Genomic DNA, 27,232 nt, shown 5'->3' on the forward strand with positions numbered 1-27,232 from the left:
TCTAATTTAAAGCACAGGAGAGGATTTGAGGCCGTGTTTTGTGTTTTAGCGTCACTGTGACGCCTTCATCCTCCCTCACCTGAGATCTGACTTAAAAGTTACTTGTTAACCAGCACGCTGGCATGAAATCTGCAGCGCTGTCTGCGAGGTGCTGAAAATCCATTCTGTGCTGTTTTGTTGTGTGCTATTTAAAGTTGCCTAAAAGCTTCAGTGCCTTAAGATCAAAGCAATGAAGTCAAATTCTGTTTAACGTGGGCTTTCTACAAGGGGGAAAACAAGGAGGGGAGGAGAGGAACAGAGTTTTGGGGGAAGAGGAAGTGATGGAGGAGGAGAAATAACGACAGATCCATTCCTCTTTTTCTCCTCTGCGGGGCAAAAAGCGTCGAGTTGAACATCTGTCAGCACTCCTTATCTCTTCTCCCCTTGTCTCCTCACTGTCTCTTCCTCTCCTTTTAGAAATCTCTTTCCCGTTGCTTTTATGCCCTGACAGGAAACTGCCATCCAAAGTTTAAAAACTCAGGGAGAACTGGCACAAGGTGACGTGCGCGTGCACGGGCGCGTGTTTCTGTACAACTTCGTGTCGGTGTGAGAGAGAGCGAACGAGACAAAGAGACGGCAGACTTAAGCCCCGATATCAACCCCGAGGAGAAATGATCTCAATTTTCATGTTTCCTCCCTCACCAATGAAACATATGTCTATCCCAGAGTACAGTGCGTGCATTTCTGCATGCATTTGTGTTTGTGTTTACAGCTCGATGTGAAGCCAGAGAAGGGGACGTGTAGAACAAATACAACACGAGCACAGAATAAGCACCAAGAGGCAGAGATGGGTGAAAGCTAGAGACGGTGAAAACCGGATTTACAGACAACGAGGAGGGGTAAGGAAAAGATTGAATCGGGAAAGAACATGAACACACAAGAGAGGATTGCGTGCACAGACAATGGGAGCTATGAGGGGAGGGGGAGAAAAAATGGAGATGACAGAAAAAAAGTTGCACGGCCGGGTGAAAAACGCAGAGGTGAGGTGACTTGGGCGAGTGAGACGGAAGGGACAGAAACAAAGAAAGACAACATAGTAAGAGGGAAGGCTGTAAGCAGGGGTGACAGGAAGAAGGTAGAGGATGAGAGGAGATGAGAGGAGATGAGAGCACTGAGGACTGTGGGGAGGAGGAGGAGGAGGAGGAGGGGGGAGGACACACGGGGCTGGAGAAAGGAAAAGAGAACGAGAGCCGAAGTGTTTCGGGGAATTTGTTGCTGTGTCTTGTGCAGAAGGGAAAGCATATTAAACTGCACACACACGGACACGCACAAAGAAACACGCAGCACTTTAAAGGGAATGATATAGGGGTGTGTAACGCTGATGCGTGTTCTTATCCATCCATTTCTCCTCCCTTTTTTCTTCTTTTTTTGCTTTTCACACCTCATCCGAAAAAAACCTTAGAGCTCGAATGAAGCCAAGCAGCTTCCTAATTACCTCATTTGCATAAACATGCACACTGTGTGAGAGGGGAGGAAGTGGGAGAGGATGGAAGAGCTTCACCTGGAGACAAAAAAAAAAAGAAAAAGAGCGAGTGAGGGATGGAGATGACACTGTGGAAACAGGAAAAGTGATTGGGACAAAAGTGTGGCACTTGCTGACGGAGTGAAAACTGTCAAAACTTGTCTTACCCCTCGTCCTCTCTCATGATTTTCTACTCTCTCACCCAGTTCTCATCATCTCACCCTCTTCTTTCCTTTTTAGAATTGTCTGAGGAGAACTCATTCTCTACTGCCTGACTCCCTCTTTTCTTTTTTTGCTTCCTTTGCCAAACTGTAGGTATCGCCTCGCCAGCATCAGTCTCCTCCTCTCCCGCGTCACGTCCCTTTGCTTTCCTCCTCCACTTTCAGCGCTGTCTTCACCATCATTTCCTTCCCATCTCTCACTACTCCTCTCATTCTCACCCTCTCTTTCCCTTCCTCTCCTCCTGTTTTTTTCCGTCTCCCCTCACAGAGTGCTGCGTCAGGTCTTTTCACCCTCAGCAGTGTGAAATGAGATTTGAATATGGCTCTCGGAGCATTTGTGGCTTGCCTAAACCCCCCTCCCCCTCCCCAACCCCCATCCACGTACATAAAAATAAAGCAAAGCCCACTCGTAATGGTAAAGAATTGTGACGCCACTTGAGTGCACGTCAAGGGAAAGGGGTGAGCCGAGAGATGATTTCAGGAAGCTGGAGGAGACAGGGAGGATAGGAAGGTGAGGACTGAGCAGAGCAGCAAAAGAGAGCCGGGAAGAGCAGAGAAAAGCCGAATTGGCCACTGGTGAGCCATGAATATAAAGAGGGGATCAGCAAGAGAGAAAAAAATGTGAAATGGATGAAAATGAAACACAGATAGTGTCAGGGTCCTGGGACTGGGCGACCCAGGATCCCTGAGCAGTCATGTATTATATTATTATTATTATTATTGTTGTGTATTTTGGTGTTGCTCCCCCTTCCCTGTGCTTGTGTATATGTATGTGTGGGTGGCTGAGCACTTGTTTATAGGCGGCGTCAGGCCTGGAGGGTGTGGCCCTGCAAGGGGACTGGCCACACCCGAAGCCACACACCTGCTGCTGATCAGGCCTCGTCGGGGGAGCTACTTAAGAGAGTCTTGGAGCTCCCACCGACGCGGGATCATTGCATGAGACTCCACGTTAGTCACCCTGTCTAAGTTTAGTCAGAAAGTGTATGCCTGCCATTTCTGAGTGTCCTGACAGCTGCGCTATTGTTTCCCGCAGGAAGAGCGTGGAAGGCACGGAGAGCAGCGAGCACCGGGGGGTGCTGACACGGGAGCAGAGAGCACACGGACTATTCACGGGAGACACGACACGGGAGTCTGGGAGAACACGGGGATTTATTGTTACGTTGTTTTCACTCTGTAAATAAACACTGTTTGTACATAGAGCACCGCGCCTGGGTCCTCCTTCCCCACTCCTTCCACGGTGTGCCATGCCATACCGTGACAGAATGATCCCGCCTCTAATGGACCCAGCGGTCTCCGAGGAGAGGCTCAGGAGGGAAGTTATGGACGAAGTGTACCACCTATGTGAGGTGTGGTGGGAGAAGCCAGCGGAAGGTTTGCGTCGCGCAGTGGAGAGGCGGCTGCAGGAGATGCTTTTTAAATTCCCCTGGCTGGTGGACTCCCTTAATGCGGTGGTCCTGGACTTCCTACTTTCCACCCTCCACCTCCACTCTCCTCCTCAGGCTGCCCACCAGCTCGGACAGCTGGTGGATTCACTGCCTGAGACGCCGGCCCCGACGCCGACACGGAAACGACGTTCGCGCCGCCAGCGTTCCTCACCGCAGCTAAATCCACAGACATCTCAACAGCCGGCTGTGGTGAGTCATATGGACAATTCATCGTCACTCACCTCAACTGTTTACTCTGGGGCTATGTTTATACGGTCAGCTGCCCAGCCGGTAGCCAAAGCGCAGCCCGCGGCCCAGCTGGTCGCTGTACCTCAGCCTATTGCCCGGCTAGTGATCCAGCCGTCACCTGCTGAATCATCCCCCGCGACATCTACCTCACCGCTTATCGTTTCATCCTGTTCACCATCCACATTACACGCTCAGCCATCTTCTCCACCAGCAGCAGCCTCCATTCCACTGCCCACTCCAGCGGCCTTGTCCGGAGAGAGCGACCTCACCCGCGTCCAACGCCTGATGGACTGGGTAACTCACACCACCAACGCAAGGGCAGGAGTGGTGGGGTTAAACGCCATCGAGGCAATCCTGGAGGGAAACCCCTACCTCGGCCAGCTCAAGGGAGTTTCCGCCTGCCTTTGCACCCTGCGTAAAGCCCGGGGGGTAGTGCAAGCTCGGGAAACCTCAGACTTCGTCCAGCTGCAGCAGGAGCTCAGCATGCCCGAGCAGGAGCTCAGCGAGCCGGAGGAGCCCGCACCGTCAGCTGAGGCGCTCAGCGAGCCGGAGGAGCTCAGCATGCCCGAGCAGAAGCTCAGCGAGCCGGAGGAGCCCGCACCGTCAGCTGAGGCGCTCAGCGAGCCGGAGGAGCTCAGCATGCCCGAGCAGGAGCTCAGTGAGCCGGAGGAGCCCGCACCGCCAGCTGAGGAGCTCAGCGAGCAGGAGGAGCTCGGCATGCCCGAGCAGGAGCTCAGCGAGCCGGAGGAGCCCGCACCGTCAGCTGAGGCGCTCAGCGAGCCGGAGGAGCTCAGCATGCCCGAGCAGAAGCTCAGTGAGCCGGAGGAGCCCGCACCGTCAGCTGAGGCGCTCAGCGAGCCGGAGGAGCTCAGCATGCCCGAGCAGGAGCTCAGTGAGCCGGAGGAGCCCGCACCGCCAGCTGAGGAGCTCAGCGAGCAGGAGGAGCTCGGCATGCCCGAGCAGGAGCTCGGCGAGCCGGAGGAGCCCGCTCTGCCAGCTGAGGAGCTCAGCGAGCCGGAGGAGGAGCTCTCGCTGCCGGCCGAGGAGGAGCTCTCGCTGCCGGCCGAGGAGGAGCTCTCGCTGCCGGCCGAGGAGGAGCTCTCGCTGCCGGCCGAGGAGGTCAGCGGACCGGAGGGACCTCCACGTCTAGCGCGGCCTCCTCGCCGTCCACGTCCGGTGCGTCCACGTCAGCGATCGGCGCGTCATGGACCTGTTGCCACGCCTCGCTGTTGCTCACCGGAGCAGCGACGTTGCCATCGGACCCGTGGCAGGCCGCTGGAGGGGCAGCGCCGCCGCCACCGGACCCGTGGCAGGCCACCGGAACCGTTCCACCGCCACCGGACCCGTGGCAGGCCGCCGGAGGAGCAGCGCCGCCGCCACCGGACCCGTGGCAGGCCACCAGAACCGTTCTGCCGCCACCGGACCCGTGGCAGGCCACCAGAACCGTTCTGCCGCCACCGGACCCATGGCTGGCCGCCAGAGGAGCAGCGCCGCCGCCACCGGACCCGTGGCAGGCCCCCTGAACTGTTTTCCTGCTGCCGCCGGACCCGGGGCCGTCCGCCGGAGCTGCTACGTCGCCGCCGTTGGGCTCGAGGTAGGCCCCCTGAACTCTCTTGTTGTGTTGATGGGCCGCCTGTGACTGTTTGTGGCGTCTTTTCGTTTTCTTTTTGCACCGCTGCGGGATGCGCGGTCTGACTCTGAGACTGTGGACTGGGTCGGTTCGTTGTTTTGTTGTTTTTGCTTGTTTTGGTTCTGGCCCTCCGTCCTGGTTCCCCCAGCCGCCCGCCCTGGGTTGTTTTGGTTTTGGGGTCGTCGGGAGCCGACCCTTAGAGGGGGGGTACTGTCAGGGTCCTGGGACTGGGCGACCCAGGATCCCTGAGCAGTCATGTATTATATTATTATTATTATTATTATTATTGTTGTGTATTTTGGTGTTGCTCCCCCTTCCCTGTGCTTGTGTATATGTATGTGTGGGTGGCTGAGCACTTGTTTATAGGCGGCGTCAGGCCTGGAGGGTGTGGCCCTGCAAGGGGACTGGCCACACCCGAAGCCACACACCTGCTGCTGATCAGGCCTCGTCGGGGGAGCTACTTAAGAGAGTCTTGGAGCTCCCACCGACGCGGGATCATTGCATGAGACTCCACGTTAGTCACCCTGTCTAAGTTTAGTCAGAAAGTGTATGCCTGCCATTTCTGAGTGTCCTGACAGCTGCGCTATTGTTTCCCGCAGGAAGAGCGTGGAAGGCACGGAGAGCAGCGAGCACCGGGGGGTGCTGACACGGGAGCAGAAAGCACACGGACTATTCACGGGAGACACGACACGGGAGTCTGGGAGAACACGGGGATTTATTGTTACGTTGTTTTCACTCTGTAAATAAACACTGTTTGTACATAGAGCACCGCGCCTGGGTCCTCCTTCCCCACTCCTTCCACGGTGTGCCATGCCATACCGTGACAGATAGGGCATCAAGTGGAGTACAAAAAAAACAAAAAAAACAAAACCCCAAACTAGGCAGAATAGAGAGAGGGAGAGAGACTTTCATTTAAATGCCCTAACCTTCTTGTTCGCCCATGTCTTTGCATTTTGAGTGGAGACCCTCCACCGAGAGAGCGACAGAGGGAATTGAATGAAGAAGAGAGCCAAACTGAGCTGAGCGTAAAATGGCCATGAAGTGTCAAGTGCTGGCCTCCTCTCCAGAGGGAAACCGGGAAGAGATAAGAAGGTCCCAGCATGTGTTTTGTATTTGACTTCACATCAGTGCTGGTGAGATGGCCAATTTTTTCCTATAAAATAAAGACGGCGCCTTAAACCCTAAACTGACAGAACAAAAGAAGTCAAGATCTTCTAATATCACAATCGTGAAATTGCGATCGCGCATACAAGATTTATGTTCACGCATTCACGTAAACGGCTTTTAAATTGGCACTGAAGAATCCAGCTTACATGGAGAGAGATGAGAAATTCTCTCTGGCCAAGCTTCATTTTAATTACATCACATTTGGTTCTTCCGGTGGACGCATTAGATAAACTTTAGTTTTTATCAGAAAACAGAGTTACACATGAGGTCTCATGGTGCTGCTGCTGTGCTGCCTCTGCCACATTAATTTTAAACAACTAACTGGCCTGTTGTTGTTTTTTTATACTGACTCAGGCCAAACACGTCGGCTTGTTGTATGCAGAAAACTTTTCATGCCCAAATAATTCTTATACACAAAGTCCAAGGTTGTTTTAGTCATACAGTTCTGCAGTTGAGGTTGAAGCTGTTCATTAGGTTAAAAAAAGACAGGGTTTAATTCTACTTTTACATTTAATTCTACATTACATTTGCATCTAATGTATTACCCCAAACCTATAAACTTAACTTCATTAAATCTGTATTATGACTTTTCCAAACAAGAAAAGCATTTTAACCTGCTCCCACTTCCACAAGTTTTACTATTCAATTTTAAATGCACTGAAAAATTAACAATACTCCATTATGACTCCTTTAGGGTTCTGTTATGCTTCAGTTAGTTATGAAAAACCTTAACTGAGAAGAATAGGTTTGAAAATATGGCTCAGACAGTTTGAGCACAGTGCTGTCACAAGTAGACGTTTTCACCATGACATGTTTTCTCTCAGTGGCCCATAGCAACTTATTTACAAAAAAACACAAATGTAAATTACACTTGAGTCCATGCATTACAAATTTGCTTTGTGAGTCTAATTTTGGTTCATGACTAAATCCCAGGTTTAGCTAATGTAAATGTTATTGTCAAAACCAATTTTGAGTCCAAAATGAGGACACACGCCTTCCTCTGTTAAGCATCTTTATCTCTCTGTTAAGATGATCCCACACTACTCTAATAATGTTGGGATCATTTTCATGGTGAAAAATGAAGTCATTCCCAATCAGACATTTTCTAGATTGTTTCAAAAATTTCCTTTGGTTCCTGGATCTTTTGTATATTTGTCAACATGCTAAATAAATTGTTTACCTAAATGTTTTCTGGTGGAACACCCTGGTTGTGCTTGGCTAGTCTCTAAGTAGCTGTGACGAGGTTGATTAGTTTTGGTGGTGTCATTTTGGCGTTAAAGCAACACACCAAAAGTAGGGCAGATTCATCCATCCCATCTGCACCTTAATCGCTATTAAACACTTGTATTGACGTGCACTAAATGATTGATATTTCCTCGCCATCTCATTATTGTAGTGTTCTTACTCGGTTTTGCTTCCCTTCTATGAATTTCTACCTCTCACCTCATTATACTTCACCCCTTTCTCTGCTGTCATTTTCTTTCATTAAAGCCCATTTTCATATCTCCCTGCTTAACGTTGCTTTTCAATTACAAATCTAGTGAGCAGTGCATTTTGACGGGATCAGCTCTCAGTGGGTGGCTAACTGATTTTCTATCTTTAGGTTGTTCAGTCTCAGGCAGTACTTAAATACTGCCTAATTATTGTGATTAATGCTTTTGATAATGACTGAATCATTTTCTTTTACACCATCTCAGGGATGACCATTTCCCCAAGATAGTGTGGCTTTTTGAGGACATTCACGTAATCTTTAACCAAGACCGGTAATGGGAAAGTCAAAAAAGGCAACATTTAAATTGATCAATTTAAAAAAAAAAGTGATGACAAACTGCACTGTAAACTGGCTGTGGTTTTAATTCGAGAAAAGCAGGAATAATTTGAAAAAAATAAAGATTTGGTTTTATAAAAAAGAATGTGTACATTTAAGTTTTAATGCTAAGTGAATCCAAACTATAGGTTAGCAGCAGCTAACCCTGTACACTTAATTTAATTGCTTGAATACTTGAATAAAAGTTCTCCAGATAAATAGTAGCATCACGTTGCACTTTGTCAACTTCCTACCAGTGCAAGTATTTGTCTGCACCCCTATGTAATTAGCTTTCTGTTCAGGATCACACAACTCTACCATGTATCTTTGATAATACAGAACAAAACATCACCATCTCTTCCTGCAGACAAAAGCTATATCATTCCGCTAATTGGCTAAAGCAGATAAAATGCTAATCCCAGTAAATCCACACTCTTGTTTTTTTCTTTTAGTCTCTTACAGAGTTAGGTGGCAGGAAGCTATAGCCTTCTAGAAAGATACTGAAGGTCAAACTGAGAGAGAGCAAGAGTAAGAGGAACAGAACAGAGAGGAGCTGAAGAAAGAGATAAATGATGAAGTATCACAGGGACTCAGGAAAGAAAAGAATCTGAAAGCACTATGCGAAATCAGAGGACAAAGAATTACTGTAGATAAAAGAAATAAAAAGAGAGGGTGAAAAGTCCAAAGAGGGCCGGAGCCTCACAGCTTCAGGGACAAAAATGTCATGTTTGAGCCTTAAAAACACTGAGGTGGAGCAAGGTCACTCGATGTTACTTACACTTGCAGTGTGAGTGAAGAGTTTCATCTCTCATTTTTTGTTCAGTTTTATCCTCAGGTGTTGAGAAGTTACAAACTTTATGTGGTTACCAATCAGCTAGTAGAACCATCAAATATTGCTTGAGCTTTTTTTGTGTGTGTTGTGGTGTGCTTCAGATTATGAGCTTTCCTTGATGCAACCTAACACTGACCATGAACACCACAGTCTGCTCTTCACCAGTCCAACAGTAGCTACAGCACTGCAGTAGCGAAACTTTACTACATTTCTGAAAACTAAACCCTTTAGCCTGCACTGTACTGCCCAGTACTTTCATGAAAACTCAGAATAACATAATTTTATCATAACTGAATTAATTTTTCAAGACATTTCACATATAAACTTAGCAAACACTTAGCAATATCATTGTAAACAAGTTAGCTTTAGATTTTGGGCTGTAGGATGTCATTATTTATTTCTCTTTTTTTCCATGGGATCAAATGGACCAACTCCAGGCATGCTAAAAAATAACTTTTTATGCATTAACCTGCCACTCGGATTTAATTGCTCAATAGCTGAAGCCAAAATGAACAATCTGAAATAGTTTTAACCCCTGCCTCTCTTCATTATAGACCTTGACGATGGTACAGTGCGCCATTACCCTTTTGTGAAGGAGTTTTCGTAACCATGGAAATGATTCTGTGATTATTCCCTTTAGTTTCCTTCTGTTTGCTTTCAGGCCTTTATTGCTATTATTGCTTAAGAATGATCCAGATTGTTAATCTGGCTACTCCTAAAGTTTACGCTATCTCTCTCTGATAATGGGGAACTTTGTTTCAAAAATTAATAATTGTAATTAATAAACAGTTCATTTATGCAGCACTTTTGTCAAACCACTTGAGTTAAAGCTTAAAGTCAGCACTTCAGTCACATCCTGATTGCTTAATTTAAATTGCTAAATCCTTGGCTGCAATAGTATACCGTAACAAGCTTGCACAGTTTGTTGTATTAATAAGAAGGGCTCTTATAGAGCTCATCTCAAGGCCAATCTGCAGTGTTAAAGGATCCAAAGCAGTATAAAAATTTTATGTGTTCATCATCCTTTTCCCATTTTCCACCAAGTTCATGTTTGTGTTTGCTGACAGACAGGCAAGCAAACAAATGGAACTGAAAAGCCAAGTATTGGTGGAGAAAAAAAATCATAGCATATATTATGAATATTTAAAGAAAAACAAAAGTTGTTTTGAGAATATTTGAAATCCTCTGACGGTGACCTGTTGCGCTCTGTTGTCAAAGTGATCCAGTTTTTCAACTCAGAGAATTTAGATTTCAACATTAAGTGTCAGAGAAAACAGAGAAGAGCCAGCAGCAGAGGGAAAAAGTGACAAGAACACAGCAAAAGACAGTCAACTAGAAAGGAGAGTTTAAAGAAATCAAGAAACGGGCAGACAGAAGAAAAGCCAACAGAAGTGTTGGAGAATAAAGAAAGAAAAGGTAATGAGAAAAGCCGAGATATTGTGACAGCAGGCAGAGAGGCCGTTCTACGCTGTCAAGCACTGGTTCCTTTGGGAGTGGTTAAATGCATTAGGCCTGTCCACTGGGAAGCAGTGAAGTGATTAGCTGCACTTCAGCTCAAAGATGGAAACTAGTGAAGATTAGGAGCATACAGCCACACAGGTACACACAAGTACTTAATAACACAGATGTGCTGGAAGCTTGGACTGCAATGCTAGTAAATCACCAAAGCTATCTAACAGTGAGAATTAAATGTACAAAAATCCAAACACAAGCTTACATACAAAGATGTATTTTACAATGCATTGATAACATGAACTGCACTTTTTTTGGACAATCAGGAAAATGTCCAAGAAGATTCAACCAATGGCATTTGACTAGTAAAATACAAACAGGCATGGAAGAGTGACACATAAAGGCATTGGAGATCAAAAGTTTTCTGGGGCTAATCACCACTTCAACCTGTTCAACTCTGGATGACTCAGATTACTCATGCCAACAGTAGGAGTTATTTAAAGCACTGAAAAAGTGTGGAGGTACATTATGTGCAGCTGGCTAGAAAAGATCAATACAAATATCAATATCAAGAAGAATGTAATAAAGCGAGGAAAGGTAAAAGAACTGGGTGCTCAGAAATGCAGCATTATAATGTGTAAAGTTTTAATTTGTTAAAAGCATCATGAATTGATAGATTTTTTTTCATTTGCTACCTTCACGAAAAAGTGCAGTAAAGACAAAACTGTAATTTAAATCTATACTTTATGATGTAATCTTGGGGGAGTCAATTAGCTGTTATAGACAGGTATTTATACAGAGCTTTTCTAGCACTTTTGACCACTTGAAGTGTTTTACGCTACAAGCCGCCTAGTCACACAAGCATTCACACCATGCTATCCATCACACAAGAATACACACACCCACACGCCAATGTCAGAGGCTATTTTGCCGATTTCTGTTGTGGTGGGCCATCAGTTGATATGCCATGATTCAGCTGATCCTTCCAAGCGATAAAAGCTGGTTATGTGCTCACTCTGTCCCTTACATCCACACTGCATCACCTTTCTTTGCTTTTAACACATCCAGAATACACATGACACACAAAATGTGCGCTGCTAATATTTTCCAACTTCCACACCTGACGTTGTGTTTACTGTTTTTTGTCCTAAGCAGTGACCTTGTATGGACCTCCCTGTTGTCACATTAATTTTGCATTTTTTCGATACCCTTGACTGCAAGGTTCAAATAATGAGGTCAGAAAGCAAAGCTCAGACTACTTTTAACAGCTTCAGTTTGTTTGTTTCTGTAACTTCTGACTCTGTATGATGTCACTAAGAATAGATATTGTTATTTCAGGCATACAAGCCCTGAATGTGAGCACAGCAGTACCACCGCCTGCTGTTCAAGTTCAAACTTTTGGAGAAGTAAATCACAAGAGAGATAGGGTGGCCTTAAAGAGAGAGTTTTGGTGTTTTTACTTGAAAAAAGTAATGTAATAGAAATTACTTGCAGTACATTAATGAATTATTTCCCAGAGAAAGTAATTTATTGCACAACTTGTTTCATAATTTTTACATTACACTGTAAAATCACATAAAAAGCATTGTCACATAACTACCAGTTGTAAACCTTAGGCTACAGTTCCACACACCAACACATATCCTAGTAATGACACACGTGATCTTTCTTTCAGTTTTTATGTGTAAACACAAAATGACAACACAAAACGATGTTGAAAACTGGCCCAAAGACGTTAACACCATTCTGGATTTTTGGCTAACTTTGCATTAGCATGCTATCTGTACAGATGTTTTCAAAGGCTCAGTTCTGCATTTGTGGTATAACGTAGGGTTTTTCAGTTGTGGCCACAGTTTGTACTTTAACTCACACTCCTGTGCCTATCTTGTCCTTTTGTGCAATAAAAATAAAAGTAATGGCCGCGATTTTCCTACTTCCTGCACATGAACTGAAATCAGCTAACTGTAGTAATCAGCTGTGTTTATGAAGAAAAAAGCAGGTTTGTTAGATTGTTTTTTTAATCTGCCCACCACACAGAAAACTGATAAACCTTTGTAATGCGAGTAATGATATAATTCCAAACATAATGCAATTACCGAATTTAGTACAGTAACACGCTACATTACTGTATTACTGAACAATGTAATTATAATAACACATTACGCTGGAATGCCTTACACCCAACACTGAAGACATGAACATGTTGTTTTAGACAGCGCATATGCTCTGGCTTGAGACAAACTCCCAACTTGACTAGAGTGAATCCCGCCTCTCACCGTGATATCGTGAATATGGATGGTAGACACGAAAGTTCCACCAAGGCCCAGTACAAGTTAAAAATACAAATTTGAAGCAGGAAATTAAATTACTGTAACGGTTCCTCCTATAAACTTTTCCTATACTTGAATGAGGAACTCATTATAGGAGAAATATGGGAAGGACTCGGAGTAGAGTCACTACTTATTCACATTGAAAGGAATCGATTGAGGTAATTTGGGTATCTGACCATAATGGCTCTTGGGCAGCTCCTAGGTGTTTGGGGCATGCGTTGGGGAAGAACCAGGATACAGTGGAGAGAACTCTTTAGATCTCTTCCCTGGAAAAGCTGGAGGAGGTGGCCGGGGAGAGGGAGGTCTGGGTATTTCTGCTTAGACTGCTGTAACTTCAAACTGGACATAGATAAGCTGCAGAAAATGGATGCATGGATTCTCCTGTACTTAAAAACTAGCGAGTAGCTTGTTTCCAGGATCCGCAACCTCTTTCGTCCAACTTAGTTCTGGTTCTTGAGCCAGTACCATTCAGGATCTTTCAGTATCATTCAGGAAACCAAACCATGTTTTCATATAGGCAAACCATTAAAATAAAGGATGTGTCATCAGCTGAGAGTGTTAGATATCCTGATTTTCTTACCTGCAGTAGGTAACACACCTAAAGATTTTGTCACATTTGCACCAGAAAACTTGCTACTCTACCACTTTATTTTTTCATCAAACTGCCACAAGCAGTTTAAAGTTAGTGGAAGTTAATGGAAAAAGTATCAGAAATCTTGCCTTGGCTCCTCTATGGATTTAGGCTGTCCTCAGTAGCTTCCATCTCTTTGAGATCAGGGCTCTGTGAGGAGAATGTTATCTCCAGCATTAGTTGTCAATCTGTGCTGAATCTGAGCCTTTATCAACATGACTGTATGTCCAAGATCATGCTGCAGCATGATGTGGGACCATCCCTGATGTTACTGTGACAAAAATGTAAGGACCTAAAGTGCTAAATCCTTTGCAAAGCACTGTATTTCATTTGTTATTGATGTTCCGCATATGTTTTATGAACTACTCAGGGCCTGTGGTGGTCTAGGGTTTGTGGACGTGTGTTTTGAATGCCCTGTAAGTAATCCATGAGTGTCTGTAGGCAAAACAGCATCCAAAATTCAATTGCCCCTGACTTGGCAGAGAAAATGGTTGAGCAATGACCTTACATAAATGTCAGAGTAAATGAATTCAGTTTAATTTTGCATAACATTGAAACCTCCCAGAAGACCAAATTCATTATGCAGCCTATTTGTCCAAGAGCCCATACTAGCTAAGTGGACTATACACACACTGTGTCAGCGATGTTGTGATATCTTGCTTTCATGACAGATTATAAGTTCTCTGACCTCATTGTTCTGAGCCTGTGATGACAGCAGTAGACATTGTGTTAATCGGTCTGAGTACTTAAACAAACTTAAAGAAATTTTGGCATCATCTCCTTCTAAGAAAAAACTGACTCCTGTAAACTCTTTCCTGGCACATGCTGGCAGTAATGGCTCCAGTATCCGCTCATCTGATTGATTCCTTGGCCACTGGAGTGTTCAAATAACCTCTACCTAAATTAGAAGACAAATATGCACAAGTACAAGTTTAGTGTATCATATACAGTGGGGCAAAAAAGTATTTAGTCAGCCACCGATTGTGCAAGTTCCCCCACTTAAAATGATGACAGAGGTCAGTAATTTGCACCAGAGGTACACTTCAACTGTGAGAGACAGAATGTGAAAAAAAAATCCATGAATCCACATGGTAGGATTTGTAAAGAATTTATCCGTAAATTAGGGTGGAAAATAAGTATTTGGTCACCTCAAACAAGGAAAATCTCTGGCTCTCACAGACCTGTAACGTCTTCTGTAAGAAGCTTTTCTGTCCCCCACTCGTTACCTGTATGAATGGCACCTGTTTGAACTCATCATCTGTATAAAAGACACCTGTCCACAGCCTCAAACAGTCAGACTCCAAACTCCGCCATGGCCAAGACCAAAGAGCTTTCGAAGGACACCAGGAAAAGTATTGTAGACCTGCACCAGACTGGGAAGAGTGAATCTACAATAGGCAAGCAGCTTGGTGTGAAAAAAATCAACTGTGGGAGCAATCATCAGAAAATGGAAGACATACATGACCACTGATAATCTCCCTCGATCTGGGGCTCCACGCAAGATCTCATCCCGTGGGGTCAAAATGATCATGAGAACGGTGAGCAAAGATCCCAGAACCACACGGGGGGGCCTGGTGAATGACCTGCAGAGAGCTGGGACCAAAGTAACAAAGGTCACCATCAGTAACACACTACAACGGCAGGGAATCAAATCCCGCAGTGCCAGACGTGTTCCGCTGCTGAAGCCAGTGCATGTCCAGGCCCGTCTGAAGTTTGCCAGAGAGCACATGGATGATACAGCAGAGGATTGGGAGAATGTCATGTGGTCAGATGAAACCAAAGTAGAACTTTTTGGTATAAACTCAACTCGTCGTATTTGGAGGAAGAAGAATACTGAGTTGCATCCCAAGAACACCATACCTACTGTGAAGCATGGGGGTGGAAACATCATGCTATGGGGCTGTTTTTCTGCCAAGGGGACAGGACGACTGATCCGTGTTAAGGACAGAATGAATGGGGCCATGTATCGTGAGATTTTGAGCCATAACCTCCTTCCATCAGTGAGAACTTTGAAGATGAAACGAGGCTGGGTCTTCCAACATGACAATGATCCAAAACACACCGCCCGGGAAACAAAGGAGTGGCTCCGTAAGAAGCATTTGAAAGTCCTGGAGTGGCCTAGCCAGTCTCCAGACCTCAACCCCATAGAAAATCTGTGGCGGGAGTTGAAAGTCCGTGTTGCTCGGCGACAGCCCCAAAACATCACTGCTCTCGAGAAGATCTGCATGGAGGAATGGGCCAAAATACCAGCTACTGTGTGTGCAAACCTGGTAAAGACCTATAGTAAACGTTTGACCTCTGTTATTGCCAACAAAGGTTATGTTACAAAGTATTGAGTTGTATTTTTGTTATTGACCAAATACTTATTTTCCACCCTGATTTACGAATAAATTCTTTACAAATCCTACCATGTGGATTCATGGATTTTTTTTTCACATTCTGTCTCTCACAGTTGAAGTGTACCTCTGGTGCAAATTACTGACCTCTGTCATCATTTTAGGTGGGGGAACTTGCACAATCGGTGGCTGACTAAATACTTTTTTGCCCCACTGTATACAAGCTGTCAAAGAAATTCTCTGCATATAAACACACACACTCACACATATAATCCACGATGACTATGTCAAATCATCCAAAGATCTAGGCTGAAATACCCTTTGAATTTTCCTAAAGGCACACATCAGTCCTCTATAGGTCACGTTGCTCTTTGACATATTAAATGTCAGCAACACGTGCCCAGGAAGACGGACACGCGATGACAGGCTAAATGGGAATATCTAGCGCCCACTTCTGGGGCCTTTCATGTTGTCAAAATTAATTCTTCACTATTCTGTTAAGATGATGCAAAGGCTATTTTCAGTTTCTTGTCTGTGTTAACATGACTGCTTCACATAATTTCTGCAGATATGTCAGCAGTGCAGTCATGAAGCAAAACTGGTCCAGTCACACCTCAAAGCCAGTGTGTCGTCTTCACATCTGGTGATTAGGAAACAGAGTGAACTCATTTCCATGTTCGTAAAAGTGTTTCAGGTGACGTTAGCTTTGCTACATAGTGCATTAAATTCACGATGATGTACACAACAGTACTTAGAATTTAAACAATGGTTAAAAAAACAACTTGCCCACATTAAAGGAGGTCAGAAATGGCACGGACATTAGTTAAATGAGTTTGTGTATTAATCAGATATAACAATGGGGTTAACATGTAATTAGTTCCTGATTACAAATGTGCACTTTTTGCTCTTCTTGGAAGTCATTGCATGTTTTTAATGTATGCTATTTATTGGCTAATCATTATTCAAGTCAACAGTTTGCATTTAAATCATCACCTCACAAGGAGCTATGTCCCACATTATTAAGGGTGGAGCAGACATGCAAACAAGCAGAGTGCACATACAAAAACACCATTGTTGAGCACCACAAGATGCTGCCTGTTTTCAAAAGGAAACATTCACCTGCTGATCTTAAAAGGCCTCCCCTCATTTCAGTAGGTCTCATTTCACATCTGCATCTCCCCATCCCCGTGTCATTTGTGATGTCTTTCTCTGTCTCACAATCTCTTCCATCTTTTTCTGCCTCCCTTTGTCTTTTGCTTGGCACTCTCAGTGTGATAGCTGTTTTGCATCTCGGTAGGCTTTTCAGAGCACCACACTGACGACATTAATAATACTGCCAGTGATTGCTTATTCAGAAGAGAATGAGCATTCGGGGAAAAAAATGAAAAATTGATATGATTTCTCCATCTCTCTGTGCTTCCCTCTCTCACTTGTGTTTGGAGTTAAAGTTAGAGCCACCTCCTACTGAACCATCCTACTGCAGCATCCTGCAGTACCACATTTTTCTCCTGTCTCTGTTTGTTATAGGCTTCTTTTTATCCCATTATTTTCTTTGTCTTCTTTTGCTCACAGGCCTGCTACTAGTGCAGCATTATCCTCTAAATATTCATTATATATATTCCACATCTTCTTGTTTGAATGTAAGCATGCTGTATACAAATTGACTGACACAGTGCTGTAAATGTAGGTTCAGTATGCTTGAGTCAAAATCTAAGGCAACCAACATTTGCAAAATCTTATTTTGTAATGCCTTTTTAAAAAACAAAATCAAAAATAATTGGAGCTTTCGGAAACACACAGACAATGTACCCCATGCCAAAATTGGTGTAGCTCTGGGCGGCGGAGTTTAAACTTTAATTTGACTGTCTTTTAAATAAATTCTGATGCTCTGTCAGGCAGATTTAGTTTTCCTATCTGAACCTTTCATGCTCATGTCCCTTGATCGATTGTACAATTTTAAAGATGTACTGATAACAACTCAACAAAAGGGATAACTCCTTGGCAAGTGGAGTTCTTGCTCAAATATGCCTTCAAACAAGAGAAAGATAGAGAAAAGCGCTGAATGTTAAGAGTTTTTAACAGCAGCGACGAAGACATGGGAAAATTGATGTAGACAGTAAACATTCTCTGCCCTCTGTACCGCATAATGGCCATCGACAGCCGCTCTGCAGTTTCCCATAACATCTGTGGATGGTCAGCAAGTTTCTGATACTGTTTGTGTATAAAAACATTTTTGTATACACTGTATTTTAATGTGTTAGGTTAATGTGTTTGAATAACATCAATAAACAAATTTTTAAAAAGTGATCTACACTATAGTGCCAAAAGTATTCTTTCACCGATCCATATAATTGAATTCAGGCTTTGCAATCACTTCCATGGTTAGAGGTGAATAAAATCAAGCACCTAGGCATGCAGACTGCTTCTACAAACATTTGTGAAAGAATGGGTCGCTCTCATGGGATAAGTAAATTCCAATGTGATACCATTATAGGATGCCAAGTCCAATTGCGAAATTTTCTTGCTAGTAAATATTCCACAGTCAATTGTTAGTGGTATTATAGCGATGTGAAAGTGATTGGGAACAACAGCAACTCAGCCACAAAGTAGTAGGCTACGTGAAATCACAGAGTGCAGTCAACAGATGCTGACACGCATAGACACAACTTTCTGAAGAGTCCGCTGCTACAGACGTCAAAACGTTACATCACCTCCAGATTACCCCCAAAACAGGGTGTAGAGCTTCATGGAATGAGTTTCCCAGCTGCATCTAAGCCTTACATCTCCAAGTGCAATGCAAAATGTCGGATGCTGTGGTGTAAAACATGCCGCCACTGGACTCCAGAGCAGCGGCGATCTGTTTTCTGGAGTGACGAATCACGCTGGTTCTTAATGCTTCAGCATACCAAGACATTTTGGACAATTTCATGCTACCAACTTTGTGGGAAAAGTTTGGGAATGCTCCCTTCCTGTTCCAACATGTCTGCACACCAGTGCACAAAGCAAGCTTCATGAAAACATGGATGAGTGAATGTGATGCAGAAGAACTTGACTGGCCTGCACAGAGTCCTGACCTTAACCCAACAGAACATCTTTAGGGTGGATTAGAGTCTTTCTTATCCATCATCATTATCAGACTTCACAAATGCCCTTCACAGTAAAAAAGTCAGAAATTCCTTCAAACTACTTCCTAAAGCTTTTTCAAAGCCTTCCCAGAAGAGGTGAAGCTGTGATAGCTGCAAAGGGTTGACCGACATCATATTAAACCCTAAGAATTAAGAACTGAATGTCACTCAAATTTATTTAAGTGTGAAGGTAGATGAGCTAATATTTTGGCAATATAGTCTATGTCAGTTAAATATTTTGTGATATTTTACATTGTTACCTCTGAATCACCTCAAATTCTCTGACTGGTGTTCATTTGTAGTAAGTCTAGACTGTCAGTCCACTGTTCAGCTTCCAAAATACCTGGTGTGAAGCGTCCACATCTATTTACTCTTGAAGAGGCTGTAAAACTTTGTGAGAGGAGTCTGATACGGGTCAATGAGTCAATGAAGCTCTCTTCTCACCTGTGACAGCAATACTGAGGTGAGTTGTTGAAGATATCCTGAACCTTTCTGTTTGTAAGGTCTGTTGTTTTCTCTGCTGTTAGCCTGTATTACTAGAACGTTCTCTGAAGTGGATCTAATGTCCGCCTTGGGCAGTTAGTGAATAAAGTTTCGTACCATGTGAAAATGTAATCATACCCCAACCCCACCTCAGGAGATGAAGCTTGAGGTGAGGAGGAAGAGGGTATTGTATGTCTGAGGGAGGGAAGAGGGTGGAGAAATAAATAGTGAGAAAGCGATTATAAAGATATAGTGTAAATGTACAAATCTTAAACTGTCACATATAATTTTAAATTTTAAAGAGCTATTTTTCATCTATATATTTACACACTAACTTATAACTGACCCTTTTCAGTTATGTGTAGGCAAGGCAAGGCAAGGCAAGGCAAGTTTATTTGTATAGCACAATTCAACAACAAGGTGATTCAAAGTGCTTTACAGAGACATTAGAAACAAGAACAAATAAAAAGCATGATTTAAAATTGAATAAAACAAGCAAATAAACTAACTAACTAATTAACAAACAAACAAACAAACAAACAAACAAACAACAGTATATAAAATCAAAACAGATAAAATCAGAACAGTAGATAAAATCAGTAGTTAAATGTAAGTTTTGAAATTTAAGCTTAAAGTGTGGATTTGGTGCTTTATTCAAATGCAGCTGAGAACAGGTGAGTCTTCAACCTGGATTTAAATAAACTGAGTGTCTCAGCTGATCTGAGGCTTTCTGGGAGTTTGTTCCAGATATAAGGAGCATAAAAGCTGAATGCAGCTTCTCCGTGTCTGGTACATCACTACACACCTATGTGTAGCTAAACATAGGTGTTTAAAGTGTTCATCGAGGATCTTTCAGACTTCACAGGAATCTGTAACATTCTAACTCCTGTTAACCCTTTGAGACCTACCATAGAACCAAGTCCGCCAGAGCTTATATTATATTTTTACATGCTGTAGAGCCATTTTTGGGAGCATTTCAAGATGCTATGCATCAATACAACTGTTATAGCCCATATTTTAATAATGTGTATGCATTAAGTCCATAGTAACTACATTAATTGCAAAAAAGTGCAATAAACTACAAAAAAATCTACCTCCAGATCAACGCCAGTAAAACCAAGGAGCTGGTGGTAGACTTCCGCAGGCACAAGCATTCTCCACTGCAACCACTGAACATCCAGGGTATGGACATTGAGGCTGTGGACAGCTACAGGTACCTTGGTGTTCATCTGAACAACAGACTGGACTGGACTCATAACTCAGACGCCCTCTACAGGAAAGGGCAGAGCAGGCTGTACCTGCTGCGGAGACTCAGGTCGTTTGGGGTGGAGGGCCCACTCCTGAAGACCTTCTATGACTCTGTGGTGGCTTCTGCTATCTTTTATGGTGTGGTCTGCTGGGGCGGCAGCATCTCTGCTGGGGACAGGAAGAGACTGAACAGGGTGATCCGAAGGGCCAGCTCTGTTCTAGGATGCCCTCTGGACCCAGTGGAGGTGGTGAGTGACAGGAGAATGGCGGCTAAGCTGTCATCCCTGTTGGACAACGTCTCCCACCCCATGCAGCAGACTGTGACAGCACTGAGCAGCTCCTTCAGTGGGAGACTGCGGCACCCACGGTGTGGGACGGAGAGATTTCGCAGGTCTTTCCTCCCCACTGCTGTCAGACTCCACAACAAAGACTTTAACTGAACAAACACACACATCCACACATGTGCAATAACACTAAGTGCAATAATCTTTTCTGGCATCGTTGTATTTTTACTCAGTTGTATATAGCATTCGTATTCTATTTTTATCTTATTGTATATTTTTATTCTATTTTATTCTACTGTATATAGTATATTATTTTATTCTATTCTGTACAGTTGTGTACTGTATTTATTCTTATTGTATTCTAATTTTTGCGTCATAACTTTTGCACTGTCCACTTCCTGCTGTGACAAAACAAATTTCCCACGTGTGGGACTAATAAAGGTTATCTTATCTTATCTTATCTTATCTTAAAAAATTGAAAATCGATTTTGTTTTTTTTACATATATTTCTACTTGGAGAAATTTAAGAAGCTTATCCCTCAAAACTTGAAATACAAAAAAGTTGCAAAAAATAGTTTACAACAACAGGAAATTTATTTTGAATGTCTTCATAGTTTTATTTTTGAGATACACCAATTTTTATATACTGCAGGAAAAACGAAAAACAATCCTATGATGCAAATTTGCAAAGAAAACAGCATGTGCATCAAAATAAATTATTTTAAGCAGTGCAATTTGAGTTCTAAGCATCCCAGAAACTATTCAGAAAAGTATAGAGTCAAACATGACTTATAAAAACACCAGTATAGGCTTTTAAGGCCTACAAGTAAATAACTACATTTTCCGCGAAAATGACGTCACTTCCGGTTTCGGGCAGGAAATGGCAGACCTGCGATCGTTTGTGCTGACTTCTTTTTCAATGTGGGAAGTGTTATGAACAGCTGATCGGATCGGCAAAGCATGTTTCTGGAATATTATGTTTTTGTTCCTGCAAGTGCTTTTTACGCAATTTTTGCAAAGCCATATGTGGAAGGAAACTGTGACCTAGGACAAGCTGATGGCATAAGATGTAAGTACAACTCCTCCGGTTTCATATGCAAAAAAAATTATTGCGCTAGCTTACATGCTTGCAGATCTACCGGGATTTAAAAATAGTTACGCAAAACGGAGCGTGCCCGCTCCCACTGGCTTTAAAGGGTTAAAGAGGATAATTCCAATACTGAATGTATTCCGGTACATAACAAATATTTCAGTGTCTAAATCTTCCGATTTCTAAGAGGCAACCTCTGGGTTTGAAAAAATAAAGACAACCTTGAAGTGCCAAAGACTGCATCTCCTGTAATGGCCACTTCAGAATGAGTCGTCATAAAATTCTGTCTTAAAATTCCCAACATCAGAGATAAAACTGATGTGTTTACAACCTGGCACCAACGCCTCCACCAATTAGCGTCACAGAGCTAGACCTCCTGATCGTGCTGGTTGTGTCGATTCCTTTTGGAGCATTCTTAGCAGGATTGTTCCAAAAATAATGGCGTGCTGTGCAGTTAATACAGTACTGAAGCATAGCCTCAGTAAAGTATAATACACTGTATAAGTTGAAGAAGAACCCATAGACAGTTTCAAGGCCTAGATGTTTTTTGGGCTTAACAACTCAACAGAAGAGACTTCACTGGCAAGTCAAGGTCTTGCTCAGATATGTCTTTAAATAAGAGCAGGACACAGAGAAGTGCTTAACATTAACATATTTCACAGCAGAGATAAGAACCTGGGAAAATTGATGCAGACAGTAAACATTTTATAACAGAGAGAATGCTAAATGAAAGACAGTACTGAGTTATAGAATCTAGTGGAACAGACACTAGATGTGTGATGATGTCAGGACTTTGGTTTTCTATGTAAGGAGATAAAAGGACTACAGTCAAAGATGAAGATATAGCCTTGGCTCAATATATTATATAAGATATGGAATAAATATTGTAAAATAATAAAGCTGTTTGGAGGAAGGACCGCACTGGAATTTTATTTCAGCACTACTAGAATCCACAGGCAAACCACACACAATCCTGTGAATCCCTCACTGCAGCTAAAGCCCGAAGCAACAGTGTACCGTCTAATATCTCCTCCCTCATTTGGGTGTATTTGTCATGATCCTTATACTCATAATCTTCTTCATGCTTTTTCCTCTTCTTCTGAAGTTTTCCCTGTCTTTGTGCTATCTTTTCTATCTTCATCTCCTCTGCAGTTATTCCTAACAAGCGGCACAGACTAAAAGGCGGTGGGGGTGAGTTCATATCATTCACAAAATACTGTTTTCTGCGAGGCTAACGGGGCTAAAAATACTAATGTTTCTCTGCTCCATCTCATTACTCAGTGGGTTTCTAGACGGAGCCATGCGCGCGCACACACACACACACACACACACACACACACACACACACACACACACACACACACACACACACACGCTATGTCAAAGACCACTCCAGATGAGTGTCAGTGCTCCCTGAAGAATGTAGGGTTTATTAAGTATAACGTGACATTACTTGTGTTTTTTCTAAGTTGGTAAATGAGTCACATCTGATTATGCTGATCTGCTTCAAGGCCACTTATGTGTCTGTTTGTGCGGGTATATATGAGAGTACATCTGCTCCCATTCTAGCCTGAGACATTTTCAAAACACAAAACACTGGGTGGCTGAGAAACATCTGATGAGCGTTAGCCACCACAGCCCGTAGGGGTACATAACACCTGAATAAGTATGTGTTTGTTGCTCCATCCTTATTTTTTCATTAAATTTGTCTCCCTATCTCCCTACCTATCTGTCATTATTTACTCATTTGGTAAGTAACAGAATTTCATTCTACTAAAACAAAGAACATGTACAGTGTCTTGCACTTATAATACACCGATCACCCACAACATTAAAAGCACAAACAGGTGATGTTAATAACAGTAGTAATCTGATTACAAAGCAATGCTATACTGGAAAACTTCGAAACTGACTTTCATGTGGATGTTACATTTTTAGAGGATATGACTGCTCGGCTAAATATCACTTTGAATCAAACACATCCATATGGCAGCGGCCTCCCCTGATAGGAAAACAAATGTGCTCAGGAATGGCTTGAAGATTCCCTAGATTCTAATCCAATCAAGCATCCACAGGATGCACAAGAATAAATCTAATCCACCGAGGCCTGCACCCAGGATCCCAGTGCCAGACAACACCGGGCACCTCCAGAGGATCCATGTCCATGCTCTGACAGATCAAAGCTGTTATGGTGGCACAAGGGGGGTGGCTACACAATACAAGGCAGGTGGTTTCACTGTTGTAGCTGAAAGGTGTGTGTTTACAAGTCCAGAAGTGAATATTGGAAATGTTCCATGCAGATGTAACCAGATGCTTTCTACTGTATATCAGATAAAGCATCTGGCATTATTAGGCTTCCACAGAAGCCATCCTTACCTTTTGTTTTGGTGAGATTTCTCAACGTTTAATTTGGTTTTTAGAAACCTACGTGACTGTCTCAGCCAGTTGAGGACGTTTCATATCGTCTGTCCTGCTTAATGATGAAATGTATTTATCTGCTCTCTGATGCTTCTTTTTGCCGTCAGTAAATGGAAGTGCACTAGTTCCACATAAAGAGCTATAAAAAAACTTTCCATCCTGTGAGGTGAGGTGTTTTCTTTACATGCTGTTCTGTTTGTCTCTCTACATTTTATTCTTTCAACAATTTTGAAAGGATGCCTAAAACATGGTGGAGGTTGTGTCGTTGTTTGGTGCTGCGTTTCAGCCTGTGGTGTTGGGGATCTTGTCAAAATAAATAGAATTATGAACACAGAGAAGATTTTGAGCCACCATGCAATACCATCTGGAAAGCATCTGATTGAATTTTCAGCATGACAATTATCCCAAGCACGCTGCCAATGCAGTAAAAGTATACATGGATAGAAAAGCACGTAGTGGAACTTATCAGTCAGGGATTGGCCTCCCCAGAGCCCGGACCCTGACATTATTAGAGCGGTGTGGGATCATCTTGACAGAGAACAGAGCAAAAGCCAGCAAACATCAAAGAAGAACTTTGAATATCTTTAAAAACCCTAGAGAACTATTCCTGAATTCCCTTAAAGAAATGACAAGAAAGTTTTCTAAGAGCATTCAGACTGTGTTGAAGAAAAAATATGTACATACACAAGACTTCCAAGTTTGTTTGAACTGTACAGACTCTGCCTCATATATTGTTTTTCCATGTCCCATGCTTGCACATCTTATTCAGCATTTTCCTAGAGGTGTCTCCAGATTTTGAATAGCACTGACTGACACAAAAGCCGGAACAGACTACAGAACAACTAGAATGGAAGACACAAAATAAAATATGTCTGTGTGTCTGTATGAGCTGTTATTTGCAAAAGATGGACAAGTAGAAAAGAAAAGATAAAATAAATGAATAAACAGATAGACAAATTGCAATATTGGAAATTTTCCATGCAGATGTAACCAGATGCTTTCTACTGTATATCAGTAGGATTATATATGCATACACGGTTAACATAACAGCAATCAAAAGGTACTGTGATTAGAAAAGTCTTCTTGAAAGTTTAAGGTACAAGTGCTGGAATGACACATGATAACATTAGAAGCTCCAATATCACCTAAGAAGTTCACCCAGGTCAGTAATATTTTCATGTTCAATAAATGTGAACATTTTGATGGACTGGTGTATGCAGCTTTTAGTCGCCCAAAGACCCTTAGCAGGATGCTTGCTTTTTAGGGAGTAAGCTGTCTGGCGACTTTGATATTTAGTTTAGTTGAGAGGATAGAAACAGTGACCTGGTCTGACTTCCCAACTCCTGAAGGTTCCCGAGAGCTCCAGGTTCACATTACTCACAGACTGTCAGATCAAAATAAGAGTGAAAGAAAAAAAAATAAAAACACAGGAACAAACCTACACACACACAAAGAAAAAATAAGTCTGCATACCAAAATCATGAAAAGAGGAAAATGAGAAGTGGAATTTATATGCACTATAATACATCACAAAAAAGGCTAGAAGTGTATCATCAATAGCACATTAAAATAAAAAATGAAAGTCATCAGCTACAGCTTCCTCTCATAGCTTGTGCATGCTAAGCTATAATAAATCAGCTCTAAGTGTGAATATGAGCTTGAGTAGTTTTCTGTCTTCCTGCGTAAGCCTCTCGTTCAGTGACAGCTACACTTCAGTGCCCCCTTTAAACTGAATTGGACATGTGATAAATGAATGGATGGACGGATCACGGGAAAAAACACAACAACAAAAAAAACTCTTCACTTGCTTCTCCACTCAGTGAAAGCCAAACAGGTAAACAAACAGTTTTCAAACTGAGTGATTTTTTTTTCATGGATTAACATGAAAACTCTTTAGCTAATTCGCAGATTATTTGTGAGCCCCTGCAATTATTTCTTAAAAGAGCTCCAATTTATTTATTTTTTGCTGCAGAGGATGCTAAATGTGCTGAAGCATTTTTTTCATATAGACTCATCATTTTGCGTGTGCACTTGTACATCTTCAATCAGCCATGTATAGATCCCCACTGCTGGGTGCACAAGTACATGTGTGCGTGTCTGTGTGACAACAGTGAGAGTGCCCCAGGATGCTAGATGACTCTCCAGGGATGAGAAGTGTCGTCAAAAATAGAGAGCTTTCATGTTCTAGTTCACTGCTTGTGTCTGCATTCACAACAGTTTAAACTGCAATCCTTAATTGCTTGCTCCAGAAATATGGCATGATGCAGTCTCCATTATTAGGACGCTGTAATGGGACCTCTTATTTAGAACTTAATGAGCAATTCCCAATTAAATCTATCTATCTATCTATCTATCTATCTATCTATCTATCTATCTATCTATCTATCTATCTATCTATCTATCTATCTATCTATCTATCTATCTATCTATCTATCTATCTATCTATCTATCTATCTATCTATCTATCTATCTATCTATCTATCTATCCCCTTTCTTCTGTCAGTGTGTGTGTGTGGGAGAGAGAGAGAGTGACAGATGGTCTCTGGTCATAGTCCCAGTGGAGTATACACTCTACAGATGCTGCAGCCAAGCAAGGTGTCAGCGGTAGTTTGCTTTCTTGCACTGTCATTTCCACAGTATATCATATGTGTTATGTAATAATCTTTGTTCTAAATGACCTTTAATAGTCACTTACACTCAGCTGTGCCTTGCCAAGCAGATGGTTTTAGTAAGAAAATATTAAACTCAAATCAAAAACAGGGTGTCAAGAAAAGCAAACACAAAAACTGTTCCTGTTAATCGGTTTAATAAATGCACAATGTCGTGAAGAGATCCCAGGAGAGTAAATCTTTAGTAACAGTTTACATAATTCAAAGGTTAAAAATTAAATGTTTCTTTTCCAGCACCCTCCAGAACTGGAAGTCTACGAAGCCCAAATTATAGGAGCTTTACGAGTAACTGAAGGGCATTATCCATGGTCTAATAAAACAGTGTCTTCAAAAAT

General features: G+C 42.7%; 1 protein-coding gene and 1 long non-coding RNA gene across 2 annotated transcripts in view; one reads left to right on the plus strand and one right to left on the minus strand.

Moving 5' to 3' along the window:
- Nucleotides 1-27,232, minus strand: part of cacna1ia (calcium voltage-gated channel subunit alpha1 Ia) — a 218,723-nt gene that overhangs the window by 170,686 nt on the left and 20,805 nt on the right. The window lies entirely within an intron of this gene.
- On the plus strand, nucleotides 2,518-2,921 carry LOC308412025. Its single transcript, XR_013974517.1, has 2 exons — nucleotides 2,518-2,670; nucleotides 2,756-2,921. It is a non-coding gene; the product is annotated as an uncharacterized lncRNA (long non-coding RNA).

Source organism: Rhamphochromis sp. 'chilingali' (assembly GCF_963969265.1).
Source record: "Rhamphochromis sp. 'chilingali' genome assembly, chromosome: 15".
NCBI lineage: Eukaryota > Metazoa > Chordata > Actinopteri > Cichliformes > Cichlidae > Rhamphochromis > Rhamphochromis sp. 'chilingali'.